Source organism: Genypterus blacodes, unplaced genomic scaffold (genome assembly GCF_046128005.1).
Source record: "Genypterus blacodes isolate CSIRO-AG114 ecotype Tasmania unplaced genomic scaffold, CSIRO-AGI_Gbla_v1 ptg000040l_1, whole genome shotgun sequence".
Classification (NCBI taxonomy): Eukaryota; Metazoa; Chordata; class Actinopteri; order Ophidiiformes; family Ophidiidae; genus Genypterus; species Genypterus blacodes.
This window is the reverse complement of record NW_027466853.1, coordinates 2,143,387-2,157,844: the sequence shown is the minus strand read 5'-3', so window position 1 is coordinate 2,157,844 and position 14,458 is coordinate 2,143,387. Positions and strand designations below refer to the sequence as shown.

General features: G+C 37.5%; 1 protein-coding gene across 1 annotated transcript in view; it reads left to right on the top strand.

Annotated features, from left to right (window-relative positions):
• Positions 1-14,458, top strand: part of grik2 (glutamate receptor, ionotropic, kainate 2) — a 190,678-nt gene that overhangs the window by 101,801 nt on the left and 74,419 nt on the right. The gene's annotated exons all lie outside the window — the stretch shown is intronic.

The following is a 14,458-nucleotide window of genomic DNA, read 5'->3' as shown; positions in this document are numbered from 1 at the left end:
AGGCCATATTCTCCCAGGAAGAAAGGAAATGTGATACCATCCCTAGTTGTTAATCATGCCACTTAATTTCACTCAAATTATTACTTATGACCCCAAAGACCCCTGAGCTAATCGTTTCTGTGTCTGGCATCTGCCCTATGCCTACTGAGGTTGCTTAATGGCTACACCACCGAGACACTTTGAGGTCCCTCTGTTACAATATAAATGCAAGCATGATCATGACAGCTTGTAAAATGATAAAACTGGCTTCACATGTGGGGGAAACACATATTGTTAAGACTGTGTCTTATTGGTTCATAATAGATTACACATTACAGTCGTGAACCTGAAGTGTCCCCTGGTTTCAGTTTGGGTGTTTAGAACTGTGGTAAATCCCAGAGTTGTGCTGGGTATTCTTTGAACTAGAAAGTCTGAAAGAAAGACTGAATGGACTGTCCCCATTTAACTAAAATGGGACTAAATACTCACACACTAATTTGTTCAAATACACTTGGCTCTGGTTTTTGTGCTGCATTTTCAGTTTGGACTGATGTTTGGACTGACTTGATTTATGTAAAATTCGTAAATTAGCTTGTTTGTATGGCTTTACTTGCCTGGGTCCTTATTCTTTCCACATTTACTTGGTCTTTAGTTAAATGTTATCAAACGTTTACTAGCAATTCACTTCCAGCTTGGAACCCATTGACACTGATTGATTTCGCATTTTTTTATGTTGTGGCTTTTTTGTTATGACATTTATCATATATACCAAGTATAATAATCCTGTGCTTATACAGCGTTTTTATCCAAAGCGCTTTACAATGACCCATTCATACACTGATGGCAGGGGCATACTATGGAAGGAGCCATGTGTAGCATCAGTACTTTCTGATTAGCATTACATATGTCTTGCCCAGCAAGCACTAGGAGCAGTCACCCAATGATGCTAGAACCTTACTAATTTTTCATTGTCTTATGTTACTATTTTCACTTCTTTTGTTCAACAAAAGGTATACTTTACTACTTTATAAGAGTCTGTTCATGTGTTCACTAATAGAAAAACACATGAGGCATAAGGGAAGAATGATATTGTAGGAGGGGAAGATATAATGCATAGCCACACCAAACACCCATCTCAACTGTGAATCAAGCATCATGGTTTGGACTGCTTTTCTGGCGCAGGGCCTGGACAGCTTCAAATCAGTGAGAGGAAATTTATTTTTAGAATAATTGACAAATTTTTACAGTAGAATGTCAGAGTTTCATTCTGTCATCCGAATCAGGATGAATGTATCTGTTTTATTCTGACTGGTGCAAATTATTAATTGTCATTCTTGCTCTATTGCTCTATTGCAGGGGTGGGGAAGCTATCCGGGCCATTTTGCCAAAATTTGCGCTGCAATCTGCTAGTCTGACTGGGGGGATTATGATCACAGTATAATTATTCATATGCCGTCATCAAAATTGCCAAAATTGTCTCGCGGGCCTGACCAAATGGCCTTGCGAGCCGGAGGTTCCCCACGCCTGCTCTATTGTATTGGTTGTCTTGATGATGATGATGGACAACGAACAATCATTCAGCTCATCACTAATTTAAAAGTCTCTAATTACATGAGGAGGCAGTGGGGATGGGTGTGATGTGTGATGAAACATAGCTTTGACATTGAAAGAAAGGACCATCCTGATGAAACGCTGCTATGACTTTGAAAATAAAGCCTTTCCTCAATGTCACGTACAGCTACGCCTTCGCAATAAATCACAATTTCAATGACTGCAAATGAAAAATAGGGTTGCTTACATTTTTTCATGCACGCATACTGCAGCCAGATTCCCATACATCTATTCCTTGTTCACCCTTTGCCTCACATAGTAATGATAACCATTTCTTGTTTAATCACTTTCATTACCACATACACGTGCACACAGTCACAGCCAAGTGATTTGACCTCGATCACTGCTTGCAGGAACTTTAAAGAGCACACTTTTCTTCTTGTCATGCTCCTTTAGCTGTATCTTCAGTTTTACCACCACAAGGAAAACTTGGGAGGCATAACTTTTCCAATTTGTTCATTGAAACTAGCATGATTGTCCCTGTTTGATTGGGAGCTTGATAACTGACAACAAAGACATGCACAAGGAGAGAAGGGAGAATTCACACAGTGGTTTTTTAAAAATCCTTTTTTCTGTAAAGCACAAACAAACACCATATCACTAGCTCTGAACACATTCTTAATCACTCAGAGGAGGATAAACAAACAGTTTAATATGCAAATAATTAAGGAAAAAAAATCTATTAAGGTTTGCTAATGAATTTAGCTTCTTTACCTCAGAGGTAATGAGAGATAATATAGCAGTAGAAACCACACTGCTGGATTGTTAGCCTGCTGGGGCCGTAACTCTCCTCTAATATGCTCTGTGGTACACTCATTTATTTTGTCTTATGGTTCCACTGAGTTTTTCTGCATTTTATTATGCCTAGTGTGTGTGTGTGTATTCTTGACTTGCCTGTTAACTCCTGTTTGGGTTATTGGAGTCCAAGCATGGAGTGCAAACTGATTAATACATTTAATTTAATTTAATTTAATATTGTGAATATTATATTAATATTAATATTAATATTAATATTAATATTAATATTAATATTAATTTTAATATTAATATCTTCTTCTCCATCTTCTTCTTCTTCTTCTTCTTCTTATTATTATTATCATTATGTACAAAAGTACATAAAATATTGAAAATAAGATGATTAATTAATCAACCAATCCATCAAAAGAATTAAATTAAAACATAATTGAACATTGACAATAAACAAGAATACAAAAACTTAACAAACATGAAGTGACAAGTATTGTAAAGAGGAAGAAGTCAAGTCAAATCAATTTTATTTGTATAGCCCAATGTCAGGAAAATTCCTGACAACTCCAAAAGCTCCCTAGGAAGACGAAGAAAAACGCCTGTGAAAACCGTAATCTATAAGGAAAAAAGGAATAAACCTTGGGAGAGGCAATTCCAAGAGAGATTCCCTCTGTATGAATGGCTGGGTGTGCAAAAGGAACTTGCAGGGATTATACAAAGATACAAAAAAAAAAGGCATGCACAAAGCAATGTTTTTGTCCTTTGCTGTTGGTATTATAACACATTTAATCTTAGACATACAACAAATATTTTTTGTGATCTAATTGAAGCAGAATGCTGCATTCTAAACGCTAAAAAGGACATTTAAGTGTGTTGGAGGTGCCTAGCTCCGTTCCAACGCAGCTTCCAGACAGCTGGCGTCGGACAGAGCACAGACTCAGAGAGGAGCTCCGTTATTTGGACATTTTTCACAATTTGCAGCCATTCTTGAAATAAAAAGTATAAACAATTACAATAACAACTACAACTTCACCACCGCCAAAGCCAGGCGACCCGTCACTGACTAAAATACATCATCTTCAAAGACTTATAGTTTAGGGAAGCTCCATTGCTTCAATTCCTACATCTCATCTAAGTAGCAACTGCATTCATGCAAGATCATTAGAACTAATGTCAGTGACCTGTGGTCAGGGCTACTAACAAGGCCTTTGTGATTCTGTCTGACCCCTCTGACCTGATTTGTTGAGTTTAGGTGTATGGCTAGCAGGCAGAAAAACTCACTTTGATCAGCAGCTATTGCTAATATGAATAAAAAAAATTGTGTTTAAGCGTCAAATTACACAAGTGTAATGTGTAATGTGATGACTTTAAATGTCGTTAATGTCTGTCGTTTTGTTTTGACGCTTCGCTGTACATCAAATTGCACACAGGGGAGAAGGAGCTGCTCTACTCTACTCTACTCCTCTACTACTACTTAAAAAAGTCATTGTGAAAACACTGAAATCCAAATTCATGAATCCAGTTTGGCTTTCAGGGAGCCTTGCTTCAAACTCCAGAGAAGAGAGAGGTCTGGTCACATACGTAAATCCATCTACCAAAATATTTGTTGAGATATTTCCAAAAACCTATTAGAGCCTTTAGATTAAACTGAAGGTTATCCTTTGCTTTATATGCCCCATGCCCATATGCCTTTTTTTGTATATAACATTTGAAGAGCATTTGAAAAATCTGTTGATCCTCTGAGCAGAATTCCTGCAGGTTAAAAGAAGCAGCTGGTGACACCATGTGTCACAGACATACATTCCAAATCTCTTACTTGATTATTCCCTGTGCCTCACTCCTACCATGACCCAGAAATCAATCGATATTGTGATCCATGTAGCAGCTGTTTGGGTTTACCTTTCTCTTGAACTGTCAATGTTTAAGATGTTTAACCCCACAGTCTTTGGGTGTGTTAGTGATGTGAGTGTTAAATCCCCTGAGCTCTTGTCCTGTATGTACTTATTTATGTATCCCAATACATCCGAATGCTATGTTTGCATTCGATGGGCTCTGTGTTAATGGTTTGTAGCGATCTTGCAGTATCATTGGCATCCAGCAGTCATGTTCAGGACTCATTTCCTGGCATCACTTTAGGGGCATGTTCACTGATGGGATGTGGAGAGACACATGCTGTCATTACAAAGTAAAGCCAGCCATAGTAATACTTCGCTTTTACACAGTCAATTTCCTTCCCTATTGAGGTACATTATTGTGATACAATTCTACAGCATTTACGGTGAGGCTCTATCATTCTTTCTTCTTCCTCTTTTGTACATTCCTGCTATGTTTTAACTCAATATTTTCCACCCTGACACAAGATTAATTTAACAGGGCTTTCTACATTTAATGGTTGAGGTAGTGTTGAAGGGGATGGTACTTGCCTTGAGAAAGACTTTCGGAGAAAAGGGAAGAGAATGGAACCCATGTTGAATCTTTGCTGTAGGCAGAGTTGCAGAAATACATTAGCCTGGAGGCAGCCGCAGAGTGTGCGCTTTTATTTCTGAAAGCTTTATTGTTTGTATTGCAATTCAATGGCATATAAAGAGTTGGTATTGTTTTTTTGAGGGACGATATCATTGTGTGTTTCATAACATATACCATTAAAGTCACACATCACTGGATTGAGACTTTTCATGTTACCACACTCATTACATGTCTACTTAGCAAAGAAATAAATAATTTCACATAGAAACTTAATTTTAAATTGATTCAAGTAAATTTATTTACACAATTAAGCAAGTATCGTGCCTCTTCTGTATCTGTGTCCCAGGCAATTCGGGGTAAGTCAGCTATGACAGCCTTAGTATTCTGACGTACAGTAGCTAGCTGCAGAATGCACATAATCTCAATAACCATCCGTTGCTCCTTGAGTGCATATTGTGTAACAGAGGAAGAGCCATTGGGACATGCAATAGCAATCCCCCATGATAAAGCGCAAAGAACTGTCCACAATTAATGAACACTGTGTTATTAATTCCACAGCGTCTGTTGCCTACATCCTGTAGTTTCTGGTTTTACATGCATCCATGTGTTTGGTTTGGTCTGTTTGATAGTAAGCAGGAAAGTCCTTTCTTTAGTTTTGAACTTATTTAATCAACCACCAATTTGAAGGCACCAATTATTTGCCCTCAAATTGGTGGCAACATTGCTGGCAAAAATTTGCCCACCATAGAGTTAGTCAGTTAGTAAGTCAGTCAATGCAATTTGGTCCACTGGATGGGAGAGTCCAGAAACTGCTGCTTTTAGTCATATTGTCTTATTATTATTATTAGGGGTCTAAGCATACTGTGCTGGAACCCTATTGTTTTTGCTTTTGTATTATTATTATTATTATTAGGTTTGTAGACTGCCTGTCACTGACTTGACACTTGACACATGCAACAAAAAATCATTATAATCTGGATTCTGCTGCAATGTGATTAGTTCTCGGTAGACGGTGGCAGTGTGTCCTCTGAACACTGGGACCTCAAATGAACCTATCTTCTCATCTGGATGACATCAAATCGAAAGACCGATCAAATCATTAAAAAAAGAAAAGAAAGGAAAAGCTTACTGTACACAGAGGAAGAAACACTATTATTATTATTATTATTATTATTATTATCATTCACATTATCATCATTCACATTATCATCATACACATTATCATCATTCACATCATCATCATTCACATTGCCCTAATTCATTCATATAACTCATACTGTAAAATCCTATCCCACACAAAATCACTTTTTCAATTCATTACCTTAAGTTAATCAGATGATTGGAATTTGAGTTTGAATTGTGCTGATCTATAGTTTTAACAGACATCTCCTGGTACTCTTGAATGTAAAGTACCCAACCTATGGAGTGGGTAGAATAGGTGAATGGTGAAAAATCAAGCACAATGGGAAGTGAGAGCTCCTTGCTGCTGAATGAAAATGAGGAGGATTTGTGAGGGCGTCCAGACTCGGCTTTGCTGTGAGAGCAGATATTAATCGGACAGGCTGGTATCAACAGCAGTGTGGCCCCCAAGGCTCAGAGCATCACATCACATTATAACCTAGCCCAAACACAGGCGCCAAAATGGCTGGGCCTGAAATAACAGATAACCCTGCCAAATCACATCATCATCCAACCCGCTGCGGTCTTAATCTGCCTCATCCTCCCGTACTAATGAAGCTAATGGAGGGAATAAGTGAGACACTCCTTCTTCTCTCTCACTGTCACTTTCCTGTCTTCAATAGTGTTGCTGCTAATGTCAGTGGGAAGGAAAACTATGTTTTCCCTCATTATGTTTATTTTAATTGAAAGAATGGAATAAAACAATAAAAATAATGCAAGAAGAGGAAGAAGAACAAGAACAACAACAAAAATAAATTAAAAATAAAAAGAGAAGAGAGGAACATCCAAAAACGTAACTAGTGAAACTGCACAAGTAATAAAGAACTTAAGATCAGCAATTTCTTGGAAAACTGATGTGTTTGGGTATGTGATATGTTTGCTTCCCCCCAGCTTGGGTGGAAAGCCTCAGTGGCCCCCTTTCTATCCTCGCTGTCCTCCATGTTTATTTTTTACCAAATAGCCAACACAAGATTTCAGAACGCAGATTTCAGTGAGGAATGTGAGTGTTTGGCATTTCAACCCATATACTGCATGTAATACCTGTACTAAATAATACAAATAACATAAAATACACTACAAACATTCATATTAATGAAAATATACAATGATGTGTATTTGTAGTTTGTAGATAGTAACACCTAATACCTAATCTGAATACATATGTATGGTACACTGTTATTTACCACACCTGTGTGATTGACATTTCTAAATCTTTATTATTATATTTACTAGATTATATTGTTTCATAAAAGTTCCTAATAGGAGTCATTGTTTGTTTCATTTGATTCTCTTTTTTTTTTCTCTCTCCTGCTTTTATTCTCAGCTTGTATTGAATGCTCCATTGTTGCATTCTGAAGCTGAATTGCTTTTATTGCTGCAGTTGAAACGAGGGAAATTGTTGCTTTTGTGTTTGTGTTGAATGATTTTATAGCATGTCTGTTATCTTGAATTGATGCATATTATGCATGTGTGCCAGCTGCTCTTTGTGTGATGCAGGCTGAGCGAGTGCTCACTGAATTAAAGCGTGATACTTTATGGATACATGATCCTCTTTCAGAGTTTAATACATATAATATAATATATCACAAGGCTCTCTCTGTTAGGATGTCAGGTTGAGCATTTGAAGAAGCTTATTTTCAAAGCAGCAATTTGTTAAAGAAGAAATCGGTAGTGAGAATGAGCAAAACCATTTCCCATGAGAAATTCATGAAATTGGAATTCAATCATCAATATTCAATTTGAGCAAAAAGATAAATTCTCAAGGCAAACCAGGCTTCTAAAAAGAGGGACCCTCATAGCTAAAAATAGAGCGACCATCTGCAGTACCTATCAATGATGAGATGCATTCCAACATAAGAAGAGAAGAGAAGAACATATGCAGGTTTAAAGTTGTTGACTCACTAAGAGAATTTTTGACAAATTCATCAATGCATTATGACATGAATGGGCTTTCATTTTATGTATGTAGATGGTTAGAAATGCTATGATTCCTCAGAGCACTGGAGAAAAATGTAATCGCTGCATTACGCTATGCAAAAAAATGGAAAGTCACATTTTTTAATTAATCAAAACTCCCCAAAAGTTTTATCTCTGGCCTGCTTTGTTAATGGTTCACAGAAGCGACATGCTCTCTTCCTACAGACATGTTTGCTTTTCATTTGGCTCTATTTAATATTTTAAGTAGCTGTTTTTCTCATCTGAAACTTAATGCAATAAATATGTATCTTCACATATTGTCTGTAAAGTAACACACAATTTCCACACTCCTAGTAGAAAGGCTTGATTCACAGGATATCCAACTTTTGCACTTAAATGTGAAGCTCTTATTTACAAGTATTTGTAAAAAAAAAAATAAAAAAATTGGAAATATTTGAGCACAGTGGATGTAAAATGTTATATATACGTTTGTGTTTACAGTGTGCAAGAGTTAATTTCTTTCTTATTTCAACTTCATATCTTCTATCTGTCTCTCCTGTACAGCTGCAAATCACCTCAGAACCAGACAACACAGGGTAGAGAATTACATCAATGTGTTGATGGTGTCCTCGGTTTGGCAACTGAAAAAATTGGACTTTTGTGAAAATGTCAGTTGTGGAAACAATACTTTTTATTTTAAAGGGGAGGGTATTGAGAAAATGAGATTATTCTGGAAGATTTTTAATCGGACATTAAATATTTCCCATCTTTATAAACTAAATATCACGTGACAACATTGTACGGCAGTGAACCAGCATTACAACAAATGCAGATCTAAATTGGGAGCCCAATGTTTTTGAGTTTCTGGGTCCTGTGCTGCTCTTATGCACAGGTATGTGTGCGAGAGTGAGAAGTAATGAAATAAGAAGTAATGAGAAGTAATGAAATGTGAAATACACATTTCCAATTTTAGTTGGATATTAAACTAAAATTGATATATAAATTGGAAATGTGTATTTCAAATCGTTCTCATGGTTATTCTGTAACTCTTGTTTATTGCTGTTTATTCAATATCCCCTTCCGGAGTGAAAGGTGATTGAAGTCACCTGAGTTCCTGATAAGCTGAGCAGCTGTGTGACACTGTTTTCCTGTGGCTTTGGATCCTTAGGCCATCAGCAGACATCTCAAGGATCCAAACTTTTAACCCGAACCACTTCCCTTGTAATCTGCTTACATTATACAAATCATGTGTATCTATCTCTGATTATTCTTTGTGCAGTTATTCAAGTTGTTTCCAGGTCCTTGTTTTTTCCCCAATCACTGGATGGGATTAATTCTTGCCCAAATTGAGTTTTATGGTGCTGAATGCACAACAATGTATTATCTGAGTGGAGGCTAATCATTGAGATAGTTATACTGAGTGGGTCAGGCAGCAGGGGAAGGTATTGAACACAAGATATTGAATGTTTCTGCATCTGGCCTGTCAGACATGTGGGGATGGTAAGAGCATTGCAGCGCACCAGTCCTGCGTCTGAGCTGACAGGACATGTTTGCTATTCAGTCCCTGAAATATACTCAGGATGTTACCTGGAGCTCATATTTATATTTGTAACACCAATATGGCTCCTGTGAGACCTCAGGTGCTGTCTCAACAAGTTATTTAGCTGTAGTCAAAGCAAGAGTAAATCTTCGATGCAAAATTTTAGTGAGTAAGTTTTAGTCCCCCTTCCCAGTGCACAAAGGGTCAAGTACTTGAGTAAAGAAATGGTAACAGTTTGCATTGAATTATTACAATATAAGCCTTCAGCCGTGGTCCTGTATTCCACTGTTGGGCCAGGGGCAGTTCTTCGACTGCACACTTAGACTGGTAAGAGATACACAAATAGACAAAACATGCTCAGTTATTAATCCCTTACAATGGTGGTCAGGAGAGGCCTTTGTGTATTGCAGGCTAGGGCGCTGCTCCGTGCACTCCCTACCAACACACACACACACACACACACACACACACCTAATATACCCTCTAGTGCTCCGTTATTTCTCAAGGTGTTTATGTTTCAATCAAAAGAGGCAGAGCAGTGTGACCATGGCTTTCTGCGTGACCAGCAGAGCTGTGGCTGCAGCCTCCACCCTTCATTGCTTTAGGAATCAGCCATAAAAATGCCTCCTCTCCAATCCCTTTCCCCTTTTTTCCACTGTTACTACATCAAACTGTGGAAGCCTGCTGTATTAGTCTGGTATCCGACTGTCTGAGAAGAATTTCAAAATAAATCCATCATTGTCTTGAATAATGAAAAATTAATTTCAGTAAAGAAAGGACGTCTGCTGATTTATTAATGTGTGTCTCCTTTTGAGCTGCTGTGTGCTTTTATCACTGTGCCTTTATTTCATCAGGGAGCTAGATTAATAAAGAAGGTCAATATTTTGCTTAATTTAAATCAGATATCAGATTTGAGTAGATTATCAGGATAGCCATCTTTTCTGAGGTTTTAGTTCATAAATTAATATTTTTGTACAATACTACATTTGTTCTGGTGAGACAATCTGCTCAACATTTTCATTGTATCTAAATTAAATCAGATCTTGATTTTTAAGTCTATAATTTGCAATTTCTTTCACATACTGTATATGTATTTAACAATTTGCATTAGAGACAGACAATGAGCATTTTATATTTTATCAAGTGATCTTTTTTATATTTTTTATTGAAGCAATCTCAAGTCATCTAAATTGATGTTTTAGTCCTGCATTAACAAAACTTCATATGCAGACAACGCAATCAATATTACAAGAAATTAGATTTGTGTGCTGTCTACAGAACATTGGACACTCAACAAAGCCAAATAATAATGACACAAAATGCTGCCAATTGGCTACTTTAACCTCTAAACATTGGCATTGTATGAATCTTTAAAACCTTGTGTTGGTTGATTAATTTTCAAATGAGTTGTTCTTCAGCTATACGAGACTACTATACTGCTGAGCACATTCACAAAGACCACTCTCAGGAAATGATAGCCTGGAAAAAGCTATTTCTTGCCATGTTTCCATGGCAATGTTGATGAGCTGGTTAGTGAGGAGGTGATGGGGTCCTTTGCAGCTGCCATGTCAGGCTTGGGCATTTTAACAATTCATAAAAGTGTTTAAATCAATCTCATTTTAGGAGATTTTGTAAATCCCTTGTGAACATTGTGAGGAGGTGACAATGAAGTGGAAAAATAGACACCGTCAGGAGAAATGCTCATATTGGCTGACACAAGGGAAAAGTAGCTTTTAAAGCATTTAGCTTTGATTTCATTCAGGAGTGACATAATTGATTCTAAGGAGATGTTTATAGAGTGAAGTGCCGGTGTTGCTAAATCATTTGCGAGTCTGGCTGATGGGTACTTGTGAGGCTCGCACCAGGGAAAAGGAGAGAGGCACACAAAGCTGCTGCCAGTACTCCTCCAGCATGCTTCACTCCTGCATGCTGCGTAATACATTTGGCTGCTGATTTTAATTAAGAGCATATTTATTTGATGAAATACTTTAATTTTGACTTCATATTGACTGAAATGCTTCCACTGGAATATTTTGCCTATTTCTGAATTAAGCCAGTTAGTAAACCCAAAAATCCACACAATAATGAGTTGGGTCTCAGCCATTTGGCTGAGAACACAAAACTTCCACTACCCATCCCTGATAAACCCACCCTCTCCTCCTGTTCATCGTACCACTGCCGTGACTGACTGACAGGGTGTCACATTGTTATTATGGGCTACCTCTGAGAGCTATAGAGCCGAGAGACAGGCTGGCTGACTGAACATCACAGAGCTGTAGCTTCTGGCCTCAGCACCAAGAGAGAGAGACCTGATACTATGCACCCAACACCCACACCACCATTTCTTCCCGCACACATACACAAAGTAAAATCTGACAAAAGCTCTGTTTGTACTGCAGTAGTTTTTCATTGGAAGTTAGGGTAATGTATCTACCATTTTAGCATTGTCTGGAAGTATACTGTACTGTAAACTGTGCTGTAACACATATATAAAGATTTAAGTGTGCTTTACCTCCTGTAAAAGGCACAGAAGGCTAAAATGGCAGTAATATTCTGTCATTTTGAATTCAATGGGTGTTTCTGGTATTTTTGTTTGGTTTTACTGAAGAATAGAGCCACTTGAAGAAGCACTTTGTTCCGTGTGATCTACGTCCGGCTTGTATATCTCATTGTAAACGCTGAAAGAGGCCACTCATAGATATGAATGAGGGAACACGGCTGCATGATGCTTCTATAACCAATGTTATTATCCATTACCCTACCACAATGTTTTATCAATTACCCCATAAATATATGGAGTCCAAATGCTATTTGCTTTTTTGTGACTAGAAATGAGAGCAGAGCTGAGCTATGTCCAATGAGAGTGCTAGAAGGAAATCCTGTATTACATGTAGCCTTGTCTCATTTGCTGTGTCTCTTTTAGTGTTTGTTTTTGTGGACATAAATGTAGTTTGGGGAGCAGAAAGACACATTGGGGATTCCCCCTGGTGAAAGAGCTTGCAATTTGTGACTCTACCATGCTGGTCATGGCAGTTTGGAAATCACAATGGCCAAATGTGCGTTAAGAAAAGTGTGTATCGTGCGCAATACCAATATCTGATTACTTTGAAAACTGTATTGTTTGTATTGGACAGTAACTTCCATTTATAACTTCTGGTAGCCGTCTAAGCTATCCAAACAATCATACGTACAGTATGTCAAGAGCTAGTTTGCATGTTGCCATGTCTTCAGGAAAATGCATTTCTTGACTCAGTGTAGCATATGTGGACATCTTGCATGTATATGGCTACAGCTAACTGCAGCAGTGTGTTTGTGTGCACCCAGGTGCATAAAGGCTCCATTTACACCATGTTGTATGCTGATATATTATCTGGATAATGACTTCTTTCACCATCAGTTGAAAAGCATTCTCGTTATCTGAATTCTGCCACTGTTTCCCCTTCGCTCCATGGACAATCTCCATTCATTATTCAAATAACATTTTTTCCCAGTGCATGTTCCCGGTGCAGTTTCACATTTACAGCAAGTCACTACTCTTCAAAATAACTTAATCAAAGAAAGCAAGTGGAAGATGAGGCAGGGTGGATAGCGTTCTGGTCACAATGTATTCTGCATGCATTTATTCTTGAATATCATATCACATTTCAATGTGAGGTGTAAATGCGGCCATAGACGCACATAAACATATGGAATTGCCACTGGTTCGTCTTCACGGCCAGATTTAAGCCAAAATAGCATCTTAGCATGCAATAACTTAAGTTGGCAAATCAGGGCTGAATTAGTGGGAAATGACAGTTTGGGATTTACCCTGCAAGACAAAGCTGTCTCAAACACCCCAAGGCATGATTTCCATACAACAACTGTGGAGAGTTGTTTTGATTGCTTTTCAATCAAGCGAGACAAACACTAATTAGATTTTTCTTTTTTTTCTGGTGGGGGGCATTGGAATTATGGGTTTGTTTTGTGGAGCGTGGATGACTGACACATCTCTGATAGGTTTGGCGACACTTCTGTTTCCTACTGTATTTACTGTCAAAATTGTATTTTTATCTACACCTTGGCCTTCCTTCTTTGCTTGTATTTATTGAATCAGAAGAGCTGATACTATTCCTATTCTTAGTCTGAATGCATGACTCATTTAGACCACATTTGTGAAGTTTGTCTCTAAAAGAGTAAAAAAACAGACAATCTGTATTTGGAAATTTCCCAATTAATGGTCTGTCTGCAGCAGGAAGAGTAGCGCTAATATACAGCACATGTGTGTATATGTCAAATTATTGCACATATGCAAAGTGAGACATCACAGCAAAGTGTAGTATGCACAGTACTGTGCTCTCAACAGATCTGTCTACTACTGTCAGCAGCTGCATCCATTTGAAAAAAACAAAACTTTATTCTTTATTCATCCACCACCTCTTTGAAGTATATTTAAGCCCTTAGGCCCTTTTTGATGCACCATTCTCATTATTCAGCTGACCCACACAATTCATCAAGTCTACTGTGTGTACAAGTATTGATGTTTTTACATCCATTCATTGTCTTCCGCTAGAGTCAGCATGTACAGTATATTAGAGATACAGCCAGACATTGTACATGTTTCAATGCACTGTTTTATTTATTTCAATAATTTTTGCCAAGGTTCCACCGAAGAGAATACAGCTGAACAAAAGTCACTTCAAACAGTGATGAATGAAATGGCTGCATGTGAATAAAAGAAGTGGGGCACATGCAGCCTTTGAAACTAAATGAGAACATTAATTAATGGATTAGTAGTGGTTGTAGTAGTAGTAGTAGAAGTGGTAACAAAAAAAAGTTGTATTAAAAGATAATTATTGTTATTGTTGTTTATTGTTTAAAGGTTTGCTCATTTTGTAGTCTAAATGTTTACATGTTCTTTTTGATGCTGGGCCTGCCCTTCAGGAAAATCTTGTCTATTATTTATTTTTAAATATTTATGACCATCATGTCCATAAAATGAAAAAGTGCAAATCCATACACTGATTTTGTCATTGTTATATT